General features: G+C 46.1%; 20 non-coding genes and 20 pseudogenes across 20 annotated transcripts; all 40 read left to right on the top strand.

Annotated features, from left to right (window-relative positions):
• Window positions 1-509: 509 nt before the first annotated feature.
• On the top strand, window positions 510-628 carry LOC136729124 (uncharacterized; annotated as a pseudogene).
• Window positions 629-842: 214 nt separating this feature from the next.
• LOC136728974 (uncharacterized) lies at window positions 843-961 on the top strand (annotated as a pseudogene).
• A 217-nt stretch (window positions 962-1,178) lies between these two features.
• On the top strand, window positions 1,179-1,296 carry LOC136729319 (5S ribosomal RNA). The gene has a single exon (XR_010808927.1). It is a non-coding gene; the product is annotated as a 5S ribosomal RNA (ribosomal RNA).
• Window positions 1,297-1,512: 216 nt separating this feature from the next.
• On the top strand, window positions 1,513-1,631 carry LOC136729212 (uncharacterized; annotated as a pseudogene).
• Window positions 1,632-1,849: 218 nt separating this feature from the next.
• On the top strand, window positions 1,850-1,968 carry LOC136729400 (5S ribosomal RNA). Its single transcript, XR_010809000.1, has one exon. It is a non-coding gene; the product is annotated as a 5S ribosomal RNA (ribosomal RNA).
• A 219-nt stretch (window positions 1,969-2,187) lies between these two features.
• On the top strand, window positions 2,188-2,306 carry LOC136729378 (5S ribosomal RNA). The gene has a single exon (XR_010808981.1). It is a non-coding gene; the product is annotated as a 5S ribosomal RNA (ribosomal RNA).
• Window positions 2,307-2,524: 218 nt separating this feature from the next.
• Window positions 2,525-2,643, top strand: LOC136729520 (uncharacterized; annotated as a pseudogene).
• A 227-nt stretch (window positions 2,644-2,870) lies between these two features.
• LOC136729452 (uncharacterized) lies at window positions 2,871-2,989 on the top strand (annotated as a pseudogene).
• Window positions 2,990-3,216: 227 nt separating this feature from the next.
• LOC136729429 (5S ribosomal RNA) lies at window positions 3,217-3,335 on the top strand. The gene has a single exon (XR_010809026.1). It is a non-coding gene; the product is annotated as a 5S ribosomal RNA (ribosomal RNA).
• A 210-nt stretch (window positions 3,336-3,545) lies between these two features.
• LOC136728956 (uncharacterized) lies at window positions 3,546-3,664 on the top strand (annotated as a pseudogene).
• A 226-nt stretch (window positions 3,665-3,890) lies between these two features.
• Window positions 3,891-4,009, top strand: LOC136729173 (uncharacterized; annotated as a pseudogene).
• A 226-nt stretch (window positions 4,010-4,235) lies between these two features.
• Window positions 4,236-4,354, top strand: LOC136729096 (uncharacterized; annotated as a pseudogene).
• A 210-nt stretch (window positions 4,355-4,564) lies between these two features.
• LOC136729630 (uncharacterized) lies at window positions 4,565-4,683 on the top strand (annotated as a pseudogene).
• A 226-nt stretch (window positions 4,684-4,909) lies between these two features.
• On the top strand, window positions 4,910-5,028 carry LOC136728848 (uncharacterized; annotated as a pseudogene).
• Window positions 5,029-5,244: 216 nt separating this feature from the next.
• LOC136728957 (uncharacterized) lies at window positions 5,245-5,363 on the top strand (annotated as a pseudogene).
• Window positions 5,364-5,925: 562 nt separating this feature from the next.
• Window positions 5,926-6,044, top strand: LOC136729291 (5S ribosomal RNA). Its single transcript, XR_010808902.1, has one exon. It is a non-coding gene; the product is annotated as a 5S ribosomal RNA (ribosomal RNA).
• Window positions 6,045-6,264: 220 nt separating this feature from the next.
• LOC136729356 (5S ribosomal RNA) lies at window positions 6,265-6,383 on the top strand. The gene has a single exon (XR_010808961.1). It is a non-coding gene; the product is annotated as a 5S ribosomal RNA (ribosomal RNA).
• A 215-nt stretch (window positions 6,384-6,598) lies between these two features.
• Window positions 6,599-6,717, top strand: LOC136728819 (5S ribosomal RNA). The gene has a single exon (XR_010808819.1). It is a non-coding gene; the product is annotated as a 5S ribosomal RNA (ribosomal RNA).
• A 215-nt stretch (window positions 6,718-6,932) lies between these two features.
• Window positions 6,933-7,050, top strand: LOC136729392 (5S ribosomal RNA). Its single transcript, XR_010808993.1, has one exon. It is a non-coding gene; the product is annotated as a 5S ribosomal RNA (ribosomal RNA).
• A 216-nt stretch (window positions 7,051-7,266) lies between these two features.
• LOC136729343 (5S ribosomal RNA) lies at window positions 7,267-7,385 on the top strand. Its single transcript, XR_010808949.1, has one exon. It is a non-coding gene; the product is annotated as a 5S ribosomal RNA (ribosomal RNA).
• Window positions 7,386-7,610: 225 nt separating this feature from the next.
• LOC136729088 (5S ribosomal RNA) lies at window positions 7,611-7,729 on the top strand. The gene has a single exon (XR_010808843.1). It is a non-coding gene; the product is annotated as a 5S ribosomal RNA (ribosomal RNA).
• A 210-nt stretch (window positions 7,730-7,939) lies between these two features.
• Window positions 7,940-8,058, top strand: LOC136729002 (uncharacterized; annotated as a pseudogene).
• A 209-nt stretch (window positions 8,059-8,267) lies between these two features.
• LOC136729373 (5S ribosomal RNA) lies at window positions 8,268-8,386 on the top strand. The gene has a single exon (XR_010808976.1). It is a non-coding gene; the product is annotated as a 5S ribosomal RNA (ribosomal RNA).
• A 218-nt stretch (window positions 8,387-8,604) lies between these two features.
• On the top strand, window positions 8,605-8,723 carry LOC136728926 (uncharacterized; annotated as a pseudogene).
• A 210-nt stretch (window positions 8,724-8,933) lies between these two features.
• LOC136729248 (5S ribosomal RNA) lies at window positions 8,934-9,052 on the top strand. Its single transcript, XR_010808863.1, has one exon. It is a non-coding gene; the product is annotated as a 5S ribosomal RNA (ribosomal RNA).
• Window positions 9,053-9,271: 219 nt separating this feature from the next.
• Window positions 9,272-9,390, top strand: LOC136729428 (5S ribosomal RNA). Its single transcript, XR_010809025.1, has one exon. It is a non-coding gene; the product is annotated as a 5S ribosomal RNA (ribosomal RNA).
• A 210-nt stretch (window positions 9,391-9,600) lies between these two features.
• Window positions 9,601-9,719, top strand: LOC136728952 (uncharacterized; annotated as a pseudogene).
• A 226-nt stretch (window positions 9,720-9,945) lies between these two features.
• On the top strand, window positions 9,946-10,064 carry LOC136729076 (5S ribosomal RNA). Its single transcript, XR_010808842.1, has one exon. It is a non-coding gene; the product is annotated as a 5S ribosomal RNA (ribosomal RNA).
• Window positions 10,065-10,274: 210 nt separating this feature from the next.
• LOC136728950 (uncharacterized) lies at window positions 10,275-10,393 on the top strand (annotated as a pseudogene).
• Window positions 10,394-10,619: 226 nt separating this feature from the next.
• On the top strand, window positions 10,620-10,738 carry LOC136729064 (5S ribosomal RNA). The gene has a single exon (XR_010808841.1). It is a non-coding gene; the product is annotated as a 5S ribosomal RNA (ribosomal RNA).
• Window positions 10,739-10,950: 212 nt separating this feature from the next.
• Window positions 10,951-11,069, top strand: LOC136728821 (uncharacterized; annotated as a pseudogene).
• Window positions 11,070-11,285: 216 nt separating this feature from the next.
• On the top strand, window positions 11,286-11,404 carry LOC136729760 (uncharacterized; annotated as a pseudogene).
• A 559-nt stretch (window positions 11,405-11,963) lies between these two features.
• LOC136729313 (5S ribosomal RNA) lies at window positions 11,964-12,082 on the top strand. The gene has a single exon (XR_010808922.1). It is a non-coding gene; the product is annotated as a 5S ribosomal RNA (ribosomal RNA).
• A 220-nt stretch (window positions 12,083-12,302) lies between these two features.
• On the top strand, window positions 12,303-12,421 carry LOC136728966 (5S ribosomal RNA). The gene has a single exon (XR_010808832.1). It is a non-coding gene; the product is annotated as a 5S ribosomal RNA (ribosomal RNA).
• A 215-nt stretch (window positions 12,422-12,636) lies between these two features.
• Window positions 12,637-12,755, top strand: LOC136729688 (uncharacterized; annotated as a pseudogene).
• A 209-nt stretch (window positions 12,756-12,964) lies between these two features.
• On the top strand, window positions 12,965-13,083 carry LOC136729158 (uncharacterized; annotated as a pseudogene).
• Window positions 13,084-13,298: 215 nt separating this feature from the next.
• On the top strand, window positions 13,299-13,417 carry LOC136729407 (5S ribosomal RNA). Its single transcript, XR_010809006.1, has one exon. It is a non-coding gene; the product is annotated as a 5S ribosomal RNA (ribosomal RNA).
• Window positions 13,418-13,642: 225 nt separating this feature from the next.
• Window positions 13,643-13,761, top strand: LOC136729052 (5S ribosomal RNA). Its single transcript, XR_010808840.1, has one exon. It is a non-coding gene; the product is annotated as a 5S ribosomal RNA (ribosomal RNA).
• A 219-nt stretch (window positions 13,762-13,980) lies between these two features.
• LOC136728944 (uncharacterized) lies at window positions 13,981-14,099 on the top strand (annotated as a pseudogene).
• Window positions 14,100-14,314: 215 nt separating this feature from the next.
• Window positions 14,315-14,433, top strand: LOC136729300 (5S ribosomal RNA). The gene has a single exon (XR_010808910.1). It is a non-coding gene; the product is annotated as a 5S ribosomal RNA (ribosomal RNA).
• Window positions 14,434-14,510: the final 77 nt, after the last annotated feature.

Below are 14,510 nucleotides of genomic sequence, written 5' to 3'. Positions count from 1 at the left end.
TCGAATCATTTCAAATTGGTTTCATGAACATGACAATGAGTTCACTGTACTAAACTGGCCCCCACAGTCACCAGATCTCAACCCAATAGAGCATCTTTGGGATGTGGTGGAACGGGAGCTTCGTGCCCTGGATGTGCATCCCACAAATCTCCATCAACTGCAAGATGCTATCCTATCAATATGGGCCAACATTTCTAAAGAATGCTTTCAGCACCTTGTTGAAGCAATGCCACGTAGAATTAAAGCAGTTCTGAAGGCGAAAGGGGGTCAAACACAGTATTAGTATGGTGTTCCTAATAATCCTTTAGGTGAGTTCATCGTAGCTCTTAATACTCTCTTTCTGTCTGGAGGAGATATAATTGAAGTATTGTACACGTACCCGGCTACTTTCAACACCCATTGCTGCACTGATATTTTTCCCTCCATTTTTCTTTATCCATTTTTTTTTTGCTGGAAGTTCCGTCAATACCCGTCAGCCTTTAAGAGACATCATGCAGCCAGGCCTCTTGGCTTGCGGCCACACCGTCCTGAACGCGCCCAATCTCATCAGATCTCGGAAGCTAAACGGGGCAAGGGCTCGTCAGTACTTGGATGGGTGACCTCCTGGAGATATCAGGTGCTGCAAGTTATTTCGTCTCCTGGGTAACTTTATCGTAGCTCTAAATACTCTCTTTCAGTCTGGAGGAGATATTATTGAAGAATTCTCACGTACCCGGCTACTTTCAACACCCTTTGCTGCACTGATATTTTTCCCTCCATTTTTCTTTTTTCTTTTTTATTTTGCTGGAAGTTCCGTCAATACCCTCCAGCCTTTAAGAGACATCATGCAGCCAGGCCTCTTGGCTTGAGGCCACACCGTCCTGAACGCGCCCGATCTCGTCAGATCTCGGAAGCAAAACGGGGCAGGTACTGGTCAGTACTTGGATGGGTGACCTCCTGGAAATACCAGGTGCTGCTAGCTTTTTCGTCTCCTGGGTAACTTCATCGTAGCTCTTAATACTCTCTTTCTGTCTGGAGGAGATATAATTGAAGTATTGTACACGTACCCGGCTACTTTCAACAGCCTTTGCTGCACTGATATTTTTCCCTCCATTTTCCATTTTTTTTTTTTTTTTTTGGCTGGAAGTATTGTCAATACCCGCCAGCCTTTAAGAGACATCATGGAGCCAGGCCTCTTGGCTTGCGGCCACACCGTCCTGAACGCGCCCGATCTCGTCAGATCTCGGAAGCTAACGGGGCAGGGCCTGGTCAGTACTTGGATGGGTGACCTCCTGGAAATACCAGGTGCTGCAAGCTTTTTACGTCTCCTGGGTAACTTCATCATAGCTCTTAATACTCTCTTTCAGTCTGTAGGAGATATTATTGAAGAATTGTACACGTACCCGGCTACTTTCATAACCCTTTGCTGCACTGATATTTTTCCCTCCATTTTTCTTTTTTCTTTTTTTTTTTGCTGGAAGTTCCTTCAATACCCGCCAGCCTTAAAGAGACATCATGCAGCCGGGCCTCTCGGCTTTCGGCCACACCGTCCTGAACGCGCATGATATCGTCAGATCTCGGAAGCTAAACGGGGCAGGACCTGGTCAGTACTTGAATGTGAGACCTCCTGGAAATACCAGGTGCTGCAAGCTTTTACGTCTCCTGGGTAACTTTATCGTAGCTCTTAATACTCTCTTTCAGTCTGCAGGAGATATAATTGAAGAATTGTACACGTACCCGGCTACTTTCAACACCCTTTCCAGCACTGATATTTTTCCCTCCATTTTTCTATTTTTTTTTTTTTTTTTTTGCTGGAAGTTCCGTCAATACCCGCCAACCTTTAAGAGACATCATGCAGCCAGGCCTTTCGGCTTGTGGCCACACTGTCCTGAATGCGCCCGATCTCGTCAGATCTCGGAAGCTAAACGGGGCAGGGCCTGGTCAGTACTTGAATGGGAGACCTCCTAGAAATACCAGGTGCTGCAAGCTTTTTACGTCTCCTGGGTAACTTCATCGTAGCTCTTAATACTCTCTTTCTGTCTCCAGGAGATATAATTGAAGAATTGTACACGTACCCGGCTACTTTCAACACCCTTTCCTGCACTGATATTTTTCCCTCCATTTTTCTATTTTTTTTTTTTTTTTTTTGCTGGAAATTCCGTCAATACCCGCCAACCTTTAAGAGACATCATGCAGCCAAGCCTTTCGGCTTGTGGCCACACCGTCCTGAATGCGCCCGATCTCGTCAGATCTCGGATGCTAAACGGGGCAGGGCCTGGTCAGTACTTGGATGGGAGACCTCCTAGAAATACCAGGTGCTGCAAGCTTTTACGTCTCCTGGGTAACTTCATCGTAGCTCTTAATACTCTCTTTCTGTCTCCAGGAGATATAATTGAAGAATTGTACACGTACCCGGCTACTTTCAACACCCTTTCCTGTACTGATATTTTTCCCTCCATTTTTCTATTTTTTTTTTTTTTTTTTTGCTGGAAATTCCGTCAATACCCGCCAGCCTTTAAGAGACATCATGCAGCCAGGCATCTCGGCTTGCGGCCACACCGTCCTGAACGCCCCCGATCTCATCAGATCTTGGAATTTAAACGGGGCAGGGCCTGGTCAGTACTTGGATGGGTGACCTCCAGGAAATGCCAGGTGCTGCAAGCTTTTTACGTTCCTGGGTAACTTCATCATAGCTCTTAATACTCTCTTTCTGTCCGGAGGAGATATAATTGAAGAATTGTACACGTACCCGGCTACTTTCAAAACCCATTACTGCACTGATATTTTCCCCTCCATTTTTCTTTTTCTTTCTTTTTTTTTTTTTTTTTTTTGCTGGAAGTTCTGTCAATACCCGCCAGCCATTAAGAGACATCATGCAGCCAGGCCTCTCGGCTTGCGGCCATACCGTCCTGAACGCCCCCGATCTCGTCAGATCTTGGAAGTTAAACGGGGCAGGGCCTGGTCAGTACTTGGATGGGTCACCTCCTGGAAATACCTGTTGCTGCAAGCTTTTACGTCTCCTGGGTAACTTTATCGTAGCTCTTAATATTCTCTATCTGTCTGGAAGAGATATAATTGAAGTATTGTACACGTTCCCGGCTACTATCAACACCCATTGCTGCACTGATATTTTTCCATCCATTTTTCTTTTTTTTTTTTTTTTTTTTTTTTTTGAAGATGGCAGTTCCGTCAATACCCGCCAACCTTTAAGAGACATCATGCAGAACAGGCCTCTCGGCTTGTGGCCACACCGTCCTGAATGCGCCCGATCTCGTCAGATCTCGGAAGCTAAACGGGGCAGAGCCTGGTCAGTACTTGGATGGGAGACCTCCTAGAAATACCAGGTGCTGCAAGCTTTTTACGTCACCTGGGTAACTTCATCGTAGCTCTTAATACTCTCTCTCTGTCTGGAGGAGATATAATTCAAGTATTGTACACGTACCCGGCTACTTTCAACACCCTTTGCTGCACTGGTATTTTTCCCTCTATTTTTCTTTTTTTTTTTTGATGGCAGTTCCGTCAATACCCGCCATTCTTTAAGAGACATCATGCAGCCAGGCATCTCGGCTTGCGGCCACACCATCCTGAACGCTCCCGATCTCGTCAGATCTCGGAAGCTAAACGGGGCAGGACCTGGTCAGTACTTGATTGTGAGACCTCCTGGAAATACCTAGTGCTGCAAGATTTTACGTCTCCTGGTTAACTTTATCGTTGCTCTTTATACTCTCTATCTGTCTGGAGGAGATATATTTGAAGTATTGTACACGTACCCAGCTACTTTCAACACCCTTTGCTGCACTGATATTTTTCCCTCCATTTTTCTTTTTCTTTTTATTTTTTAATTTTTTTTTGCTGGAAGTTCCGTCAATACCCGCCAACCTTTAAGAGACATCATGCAGCCAGGCCTTTCGGCTTGCGGCCACACCATCCTGAACGCGCCCGATCTCGTCAGATCTCGGAAACTGAATGGGGCAGGACCTGGTCAGTACTTGATTGTGAGACCTCCTGGAAATACCTAGTGCTGCAAGCTTTTACGTCTCCTGGGTAACTTTATCGTTGCTCTTTATACTCTCTATCTGTCTGGAGGAGATATAATAGAATTATTGTACACGTACCCGTCTACTTTCAACACCCTTTGCTGCACTGATATTTTTCCCTCCATTTTTCTTTTTCTTTTTCTTTTTTTATTTTTTTTTGCTGGAAGTTCCGTCAATACCCGCCAGCCATTAAGAGACATCATGCAGCCAGGCCTCTTGGCTTGCGGCCACACCATCCTGAACGCGCCCGATCTCGGAAGATCTCGGAAACTAAACGGGGCAGGACCTGGTCAGTACTTGGATGGGAGATTTTCTGGAAATACCAGGTGCTGCCAGCTTTTTACTTCTCCTGGGGAACTTCATCGTAGCTCTTAATACTCTCTATCTGTCTGGAGAATATATAATTGAAGTATTGTACACGTACCCGGCTACTTTCAACACCCTTTGCTGCACTGATATTTTTACCACCATTTTTCTTTTTTTTATTTGCTGGATGTTCCGTCAAAACCCGCCAACCATTAATAGACATCATGCAGCCAGGCCTCTTGGCTTGCAGCCACACCGTCCTGAACGCCCCCGATCTCATCAGATCTTGGAATTTAAACGGGGCAGGGCCTGGTCAGTACTTGGATGGGTGACCTCCTGGAAATACCTGTTGCTGCAAGCTTTTACGTCTCCTGGGTAACTTTATCGTAGCTCTTAATATTCTCTATCTGTCTGGAAGAGATATAATTGAAGTATTGTACACGTTCCCGGCTACTTTCAACACCCTTTGCTGCACTGATATTTTTCCATCCATTTTTCTTTTTTTTTTTTTTTTTTTTTTTTTTTTTGATGGCAGTTCCGTCAATACCCGCCAGCCTTTAAGAGACATCATGCAGCCAGGCGTCTCGGCTTGCGGCCACACCGTCCTGAATGCGTCCGATCTCGTAAGATCTCGGAAACTGAATGGGGCAGGGCCTGGTCAGTACTTGGATGGGAGACCTCCTGGAAATACCAGGTGCTGCAAGCTTTTTACGTCTGCTGGGTAAGTTTATCGTCGCACTTAATACTCTCTTTCTGTCTGGAGGAGATATAATTGAAGTATTGTACACGTACCCGGCTACTGTCAACACCCATTGCTGCACTGATATTTTTCCCTCTATTTTTCTTTTTCTTTTTTTTTTTTTCTGGCAGTTCCGTCGATACCCGCCAGCCTTTAAGAGACATCATGCAGCCAGGCATCTCGGCTTGCGGCCACACCATCCTGAACGCGCCCGATCTCGTCAGATCTTGGAAGCTAAACGGGGCAGGACCTGGTCAGTACTTGATTGTGAGACCACCTGGAAATACCTAGTGCTGCAAGCTTTTACGTCTCCTGGGTAACTTTATCGTAGCTCTTTATACTCTCTTTCTGTCTGGAGGAGATATAATTGAAGTATTGTACACGTACCCGGCTACTTTCAACACCCTTTGCTGCACTGATATTTTTCCCTCCGTTTTTCTTTTTTTTTTTTTTTTTTTTTTTTCCTGGAAGTTCCGTCAATACCCGCCAGCCTTTAAGAGACATCATGCAGCCAGCCATCTTGGCTTCTGGCCACACCGTCCTGAACGCGCCCGTTCTCGTCAGATCTGGGAAGCTAAACGTGGCAGGGCCTGGTCAGTGTTTGGATGGGTGACCTCCTGGAAATACGAGGTGCTGCAAACTTTTTACGTCTCCTGGGTAACTTCATCGTAGCTCTTAATTCTCTCTTTCTGTCTGGAGGAGATATATTTGAAGAATTGTACACGTACCCGGCTACTTTCAACACCCTTTGCTGCACTGATATTTTTCCCTCCGTTTTTCTTTTTTCTTTTTTTTTTTTTTTTGGCTGGAAGTTCCGTCAATACCCGCCAGCCTTTAAGAGACATCATGCAGCCAGGCCTCTTGGCTTGCGGCCACACCGTTCTGAACGTGCCCGATCTCATCAGACCTCGGAAGCTAAACGGTGTAGGGCCTGGTCAGTACTTGGATGGGTGACCTTCTGGAAATACCAGGTGCTGCAAGCTTTTTCGTCTCCTGGGTAACTTCATCGTAGCTCTTAGTACTCTCTTTCTGTCTGGAGGAGATATATTTGAAGTATTGTACACGTACCCGGCTACTTTCAACACCCTTTGCTGCACTGATATTTTTCCCTCCATTTTTCTATTTAATTATTTATTTATTTTTGCTGGAAGTTCCGTCCATACCCGCCAGCCTTTAAGAGACATCATGCAGCCAAGCCTCTTGGCTTGCTGCCACACCGTCCTGAACGCGCCCGATCTCATCAGATCTCGGAAGCTAAACGGTGCAGGGCCTGGTCAGTACTTGGATGGGTGACCTTCTGGAAATACCAGGTGCTGCAAGCTTTTTCGTCTCCTGGGTAACTTCATCGTAGCTCTTAACACTCTCTTTCTGTCTGGAGGAGATATAATTGAAGAATTGTTCACGTAACCGGCTACTTTCAACACCCTTTGCTGCACTGATATTTTTCCCTCCATTTTTCTTTTTTCTTTTGTTCTTTGCTGAAAGTTCCGTCAATACCCTCCAGCCTTTAAGAGACATCATGCAGCCAGGACTCTCGGCTTGCGGCCACACCGTTCTGAACGCGCCCGATCTCATCAGATCTCGGAAGCTAAACGGGGCAGGGCCTGGTCAGTACTTGGATGGGAGACCTCCTAGAAATACCAGGTGCTGCAAGCTTTTTACGTCTCCTGGGTAACTTCATTGTAGCTCTTAATACTCTCTTTCTGTCTGGAGGAGATATAATTGAAGTATTGTACACGTACTCAGCTACTGTCAACACCCTTTGCTGCACTGATATTTTTCCATCCACTTTTCTTTTTTTTTTTTTTTTTGCTGGAAGTTTCGTCAATACCCGCCAGCCTTTAAGAGACATCATGCAGCCAAGCCTCTTGGCTTGCTGCCACACCGTCCTGAACGCGCCCGATCTCATCAGATCTCGGAAGCTAACGGGGCAGGGCCTGGTCAGTACTTGGATGGGTGACCTCCTGGAAATACCAGGTGCTGCAAGCTTTTTACGTCTCCTGGGTAACTTCATCATAGCTCTTAATACTCTCTTTCAGTATGTAGGAGATATTATTGAAGAATTGTACACGTACCCGGCTACTTTCAAAACCCTTTGCTACACTGATATTTTTCCCTCCATTTTTCTTTTTTCTTTTTTTTTTTGCTGGAAGTTCCGTCAATACCCGCCAACCTTTAAGAGACATCATGCAGCCAGGCCTTTCGGCTTGTGGCCACACCGTCCTGAATGCGCCCGATCTCGTCAGATCTCGGAAGCTAAATGGGGCAGGGCCTGGTCAGTACTTGGATGGGAGACCTCCTAGAAATACCAGGTGCTGCAAGCTTTTTACGTCTCCTGGGTAACTTCATCGTAGCTCTTAATACTCTCTTTCTGTCTCCAGGAGATATAATTGAAGTATTGTACACGTATCCAGCTACTGTCAACACCCTTTGCTGCACTGATATTTTTCCATCCATTTTTCTTTTTTCTTTTTTTCTTTTTTTTTTTTGCTGGAAGTTCCGTCAATACCCGCCAACCTTTAAGAGACATCATGCAGCCAGGCCTTTCGGCTTGTGGCCACACCGTCCTGAATGCGCCCGATCTCGTCAGATCTCGGAAGCTAAACGGGGCAGGGCCTGGTCAGTACTTGGATGGGAGACCTCCTAGAAATACCAGGTGCTGCAAGCTTTTTACGTCTCCTGGGTAACTTCATCGTAGCTCTTAATACTCTCTTTCTGTCTCCAGGAGATATAATTGAAGAATTGTACATGTACCCGGCTACTTTCAACACCCTTTGCTGCACTGGTATATTTCCCTCTATTTTTCTTTTTTTTTTTTGCTGGCAGTTCCGTCAATACCCGCCAGCCTTTAAGAGACATCATGCAGCCAGGCATCTCGGCTTGCGGCCACACCATCCTGAACGCGCCCGATCTCGTCAGATCTCAGAAGCTAAACGGGGCAGGACCTGGTCAGTACATGAATGTGAGACCTCCTGGAAATACCTGGTGCTGCTAGCTTTTACGTCTCCTGGGTAACTTTATCGTAGCTCTTAATACTCTCTATCTGTCTGGAGGAGATATAATTGAAGTATTGTACACGTACCCGGCTACTTTCAACACCCTTTGCTGCACTGGTATTTTTCCCTCTATTTTTATTTTTTATTTTCGCTGGCAGTTCCGTCAATACCCGCCAGCCTTTAAGAGACATCATGCAGCCAGGCATCTTGGCTTGCGGCCACACCATCCTGAACGCGCCCGATCTCGTCAGATCTCTGAAGCTAAACGGGGCAGGGCCTGGTCAGTACTTGGATGGGAGACCTCCTAGAAATACCAGGTGCTGCAAGCTTTTTACGTCTCCTGGGTAACTTCATCGTAGCTCTTAATACTCTCTTTCTGTCTCCAGGAGATATAATTGAAGAATTGTACACGTACCCGGCTACTTTCAACACCCTTTCCTGAACTGATATTTTTCCCTCCATTTTTCTTTTTTTTTTTTTTTTTTTTGCTGGAAATTCCGTCAATACCCGCCAACCATTAAGAGACATCATGCAGCCAGGCCTCTTGGCTTGCAGCCACACCGTCCTGAACGCGCCCGATCTTGTCAGATCTCGGAAGCTAAACGGGGCAGGACCTGGTCAGTACTTAAATGTGAGACCTCCTGGAAATACCAGGTGCTGCCAGCTTTTTACGTCTCCTGGGGAACTTCATCGTAGCTCTTAATACTCTCTTTCTGTCTGGAGAAGATATAATTGAAGAATTGTACACGTACCCGGCTACTTTCAACACCCTTTGCTGCACTGGTATTTTTCCCTCTATTTTTCTTTTTTATTTTCGCTGGCAGTTCCGTCAATACCCGCCAGCCTTTAAGAGACATCATGCAGCCAGGCATCTCGGCTTGCGGCCACACCATCCTGAACGTGCCCGATCTCGTCAGATCTCGGAAGCTAAACGGGGCAGGGCCTGGTCAGTATTTGGATGGGAGACCTCCTAGAAATGCCAGGTGCTGCAAGCTTTTTACGTCTCCTGGGTAACTTCATCGTAGCTCTTAATACTCTCTTTCTGTCTCCAGGAGATATAATTGAAGAATTGTACACGTACCCGGCTACTTTCAACACCCTTTCCTGAACTGATATTTTTCCCTCCATTTTTCTTTTCTTTTTTTTTTTTTTTGCTGGAAGTTCCGTCAATACCCGCCAACCTTTAAGAGACATCATGCAGAACAGGCCTCTCGGCTTGTGGCCACACCGTCCTGAATGCGCCCGATCTCGTCAGATCTCGGAAGCTAAACGGGGCAGAGCCTGGTCAGTACTTGGATGGGAGACCTCCTAGAAATACCAGGTGCTGCAAGCTTTTTACGTCACCTGGGTAACTTCATCGTAGCTCTTAATACTCTCTCTCTGTCTGGAGGAGATATAATTCAAGTATTGTACACGTACCCGGCTACTTTCAACACCCTTTGCTGCACTGGTATTTTTCCCTCTATTTTTCTTTTTTTTTTTTGCTGGCAGTTCCGTCAATACCCGCCATTCTTTAAGAGACATCATGCAGCCAGGCATCTCGGCTTGCGGCCACACCATCCTGAACGCGCCCGATCTCGTCAGATCTCGGAAGCTAAACGGGGCAGGACCTGGTCAGTACTTGATTGTGAGACCTCCTGGAAATACCTAGTGCTGCAAGATTTTACGTCTCCTGGGTAACTTTATCGTTGCTCTTTATACTCTCTATCTGTCTGGAGGAGATATATTTGAAGTATTGTACACGTACCCAGCTACTTTCAACACCCTTTGCTGCACTGATATTTTTCCCTCCATTTTTCTTTTTCTTTTTATTTATTTTTTTTTTTTTGCTGGAAGTTCCGTCAATACCCGCCAACCTTTAAGAGACATCATGCAGCCAGGCCTTTCGGCTTGTGGCCACACCGTCCTGAATGCGCCCGATCTCGTCAGATCTCGGAAGCTAAACGGGGCAGGGCCTGGTCAGTACTTGGATGGGAGACCTCCTAGAAATACCAGGTGCTGCAAGCTTTTTACGTCACCTGAGTAACTTCATCGTAGCTCTTAATACTCTCTTTCTGTCTGGAGGAGATATAATTCAAGTATTGTACACGTACCCGGCTACTTTCAACACCCTTTGCTGCACTGGTATTTTTCCCTCTATTTTTCTTTTTTTTTTTTGCTGGCAGTTCCGTCAATACCCGCCATTCTTTAAGAGACATCATGCAGCCAGGCATCTCGGCTTGCGGCCACACCATCCTGAACGCGCCCGATCTCGTCAGATCTCGGAAGCTAAACGGGGCAGGACCTGGTCAGTACTTGATTGTGAGACCTCCTGGAAATACCTAGTGCTGCAAGATTTTACGTCTCCTGGGTAACTTTATCGTTGCTCTTTATACTCTCTATCTGTCTGGAGGAGATATATTTGAAGTATTGTACACGTACCCAGCTACTTTCAACACCCTTTGCTGCACTGATATTTTTCCCTCCATTTTTCTTTTTCTTTTTATTTATTTTTTTTTTTTTGCTGGAAGTTCCGTCAATACCCGCCAACCTTTAAGAGACATCATGCAGCCAGGACTTTCGGCTTGTGGCCACACCGTCCTGAATGCGCCCGATCTCGTCAGATCTCGGAAGCTAAACGGGGCAGGGCCTGGTCAGTACTTGGATGGGAGACCTCCTAGAAATACCAGGTGCTGCAAGCTTTTTACGTCACCTGAGTAACTTCATCGTAGCTCTTAATACTCTCTTTCTGTCTGGAGGAGATATAATTCAAGTATTGTACACGTACCCGGCTACTTTCAACACCCTTTGCTGCACTGGTATTTTTCCATCCATTTTTCTTTTTTTTTTTTTTGCTGGCAGTTCCGTCAATACCCGCCAGCCTTTAAGAGACATCATGCAGCCAGGCGTCTCGGCTTGCGGCCACACCGTCCTGAATGCATCCGATCTCGTAAGATCTCGGAAACTGAATGGGGCAGGGCCTGGCCAGTACTTGGATGGGAGACCTCCTGGAAATACCAGGTGCTGCAAGCTTTTTACGTCTGCTGGGTAAGTTTATCGTCTCTCTTAATACTCTCTTTCTGTCTGGAGGAGATATAATTGAAGTATTGTACACGTACCCGGCTACTTTCAACACCCATTGCTGCACTGATATTTTTCCCTCTATTTTTCTTTTTCTTTTTTTTTTTTTCTGGCAGTTCCGTCGATACCCGCCAGCCTTTAAGAGACATCATGCAGCCAGGCATCTCGGCTTGCGGCCACACCATCCTGAACGCGCCCGATCTCGTCAGATCTCGGAAGCTAAACGGGGCAGGACCTGGTCAGTACTTGATTGTGAGACCTCCTGGAAATACCTAGTGCTGCAAGCTTTTACGTCTCCTGGGTAACTTTATCGTAGCTCTTTATACTCTCGATCTGTCTGGAGGAGATATAATTGAAGTATTGTACACGTACCCGGCTACTTTCAACACCCTTTGCTGCACTGATATTTTTCCCTCCGTTTTTCTTTTTTTTTTTTTTTTTTTTTCCTGGAAGTTCCGTCAATACCCGCCAGCCTTTAAGAGACATCATGCAGCCAGGCATCTTGGCTTCTGGCCACACCGTCCTGAACGCGCCCGTTCTCGTCAGGTCTGGGAAGCTAAACGTGGCAGGGCCTGGTCAGTGTTTGGATGGGTGACCTCCTGGAAATACGAGGTGCTGCAAACTTTTTACGTCTCCTGGGTAACTTCATCGTAGCTCTTAATTCTCTCTTTCTGTCTGGAGGAGATATATTTGAAGAATTGTACACGTACCCGGCTACTTTCAACACCCTTTGCTGCACTGATATTTTTCCCTCCGTTTTTCTTTTTTCTTTTTTTTTTTTTTTTGGCTGGAAGTTCCGTCAATACCCGCCAGCCTTTAAGAGACATAATGCAGCCAGGCCTCTTGGCTTGCGGCCACACCGTTCTGAACGTGCCCGATCTCATCAGACCTCGGAAGCTAAACGGTGCAGGGCCTGGTCAGTACTTGGATGGGTGACCTTCTGGAAATACCAGGTGCTGCAAGCTTTTTCGTCTCCTGGGTAACTTCATCGTAGCTCTTAGTACTCTCTTTCTGTCTGGAGGAGATATATTTGAAGTATTGTACACGTACCCGGCTACTTTCAACACCCTTTGCTGCACTGATATTTTTCCCTCCATTTTTCTATTTATTTATTTATTTATTTTTGCTGGAAGTTCCATCAATACCCGCCAGCCTTTAAGAGACATCATGCAGCCAGGCTTCTTGGCTTGCGGCCACACAGTCCTGAACGCGCCCGATCTCATCAGATCTCGGAAGCTAAACGGGGCAGGGCCTGGTCAGTACTTGGATGGGTGACCTCCTGGAAATACCAGGTGCTGCAAGCTTTTTCGTCTCCTCGGTAACTTCATCGTAGCTCTTAATACTCTATTTCAGTCTGGAGGAGATATTATTGAAGAATTGTACACGTACCCTGCTACTTTCAACTCCCTTTGCTGCACTGATATTTTTCCCTCCATTTTTCTTTTTTCTTTTGTTCTTTGCTGGAAGTTCCGTCAATACCCTCCAGCCTTTGAGAGACATCATGCAGCCAGGACTCTCGGCTTGCGGCCACACCGTTCTGAACGTGCCCGATCTCGTCAGATCTCGGAAACTAAACGGGGCAGGGCCTGGTCACTACTTGGATGTGTGACCTTCTGGAAATACCAGGTGCTGCAAGCTTTTTCGGCTCCTGGGTAACTTCATCGTAGCTCTTAATACTCTCTTTCTGTCTGGAGGAGATATAATTGAAGTTTTGTAAACGTACCCGGCTACTTTCAACACACTTTGCTGCACTGATATTTTTCCCTAAGTTTTTTTTTTTTTTTTTTGCTGGAAGTTCCGTCAATACCCGCCAGCCTTTAAGAGACATCATGCAGCCAGGCTTTTTGGCTTGCAGCCACACCGTCCTGAACGCGCATGATATCGTCAGATCTCGGATGCTAAACGGGGCAGGACCTGGTCAGTACTTGAATGTGAGACCTCCTGGAAATACCAGGTGCTGCAAGCTTTTACGTCTCCTGGGTAACTTTATCGTAGCTCTTAATACTCTCTATCTGTCTGGAGGAGATATAATTGAAGTATTGTACACGTACCCAGCTACTGTCAACACCATTTGCTGCACTGATATTTTTCCATCCATTTTTCTTTTTTTTTTTTTTTTTTGCTGGAAGTTCCGTCAATACCCGCCAACCTTTAAGAGACATCATGCAGCCAGGCCTCTCGGCTTGCGGCCACACCGTCCTAAATGCGCCCGATCTCGTCAGATCTCGGAAGCTAAACGGGGCAGGACCTGGTCAGTACTTGGATGGGAGACCTCCTAGAAATACCAGGTGCTGCAAGCTTTTTACGTCTCCTGGGTAACTTCATCGTAGCTCTTAATACTCTCTCTCTGTCTGGAGGAGATATAATTGAAGTATTGTACACGTATCCAGCTACTGTCAACACCCTTTGCTGCACTGATATTTTTCCATCCATTTTTCTTTTTTCTTTTTTTTCTTTTTTTTTTTTCTGGAAATTCCGTCAATACCCGCTAACCTTTAAGAGACATCATGCAGCCAGGCCCTTCGGCTTGTGGCCACACCGTCCTGAATGCGCCCGATCTCGTCAGATCTCGGAAGCTAAACGGGGCAGGGCCTGGTCAGTACTTGGATGGGAGACCTCCTAGAAATACCAGGTGCTGCAAGCTTTTTACGTCTCCTGGGTAACTTCATCGTAGCTCTTAATACTCTCTTTCTGTCTCCAGGAGATATAATTGAAGAATTGTACACGTACCCGGCTACTTTCAACACCCTTTCCTGCACTGATATTTTTCCCTCCATTTTTCTATATATTTTTTTATTTTTTTGCTGGAAATTCCGTCAATACCCGCCAGCCTTTAAGAGACATCATGCAGCCATGCATCTCGGCTTGCGGCCACACCATCCTGAACGCGCCCGATCTCGTCAGATCTCGGAAGCTAAACGGGGCAGGACCTGGTCAGTACATGAATGTGAGACCTACTGGAAATACCTGGTGCTGTAAGCTTTTACGTCTTCTGGGTAACTTTATCGTAGCTCTTAATACTCTCTATCTGTCTGGAGGAGATATAATTGAAGTATTGTACACGTACCCAGCTACTGTCAACACCATTTGCTGCACTGATATTTTTCCATCCATTTTTCTTTTTTTTTTTTTTTTTTGCTGGAAGTTCCGTCAATACCCGCCAACCTTTAAGAGACATCATGCAGCCAGGCCTCTTGGCTTGCGGCCACACCGTCCTGAATGCGCCCGATCTCGTCAGATCTCGGAAGCTAAACGGGGCAGGACCTGGTCAGTACTTGGATGGGAGACCTCCTAGAAATACCAGGTGCTGCAAGCTTTTTACGTCTCCTGGGTAACTTCATCGTAGCTCTTAATACTCTCTCTCTGTCTGGAGGAGATATAATTGACGTATTG

The sequence above is a fragment of the Amia ocellicauda genome, unplaced genomic scaffold (genome assembly GCF_036373705.1).
Source record: "Amia ocellicauda isolate fAmiCal2 unplaced genomic scaffold, fAmiCal2.hap1 HAP1_SCAFFOLD_30, whole genome shotgun sequence".
NCBI lineage: Eukaryota > Metazoa > Chordata > Actinopteri > Amiiformes > Amiidae > Amia > Amia ocellicauda.
The sequence above is the reverse complement of the archived record's forward strand: the minus strand, read 5'-3'. Positions and strand labels throughout refer to the sequence as shown.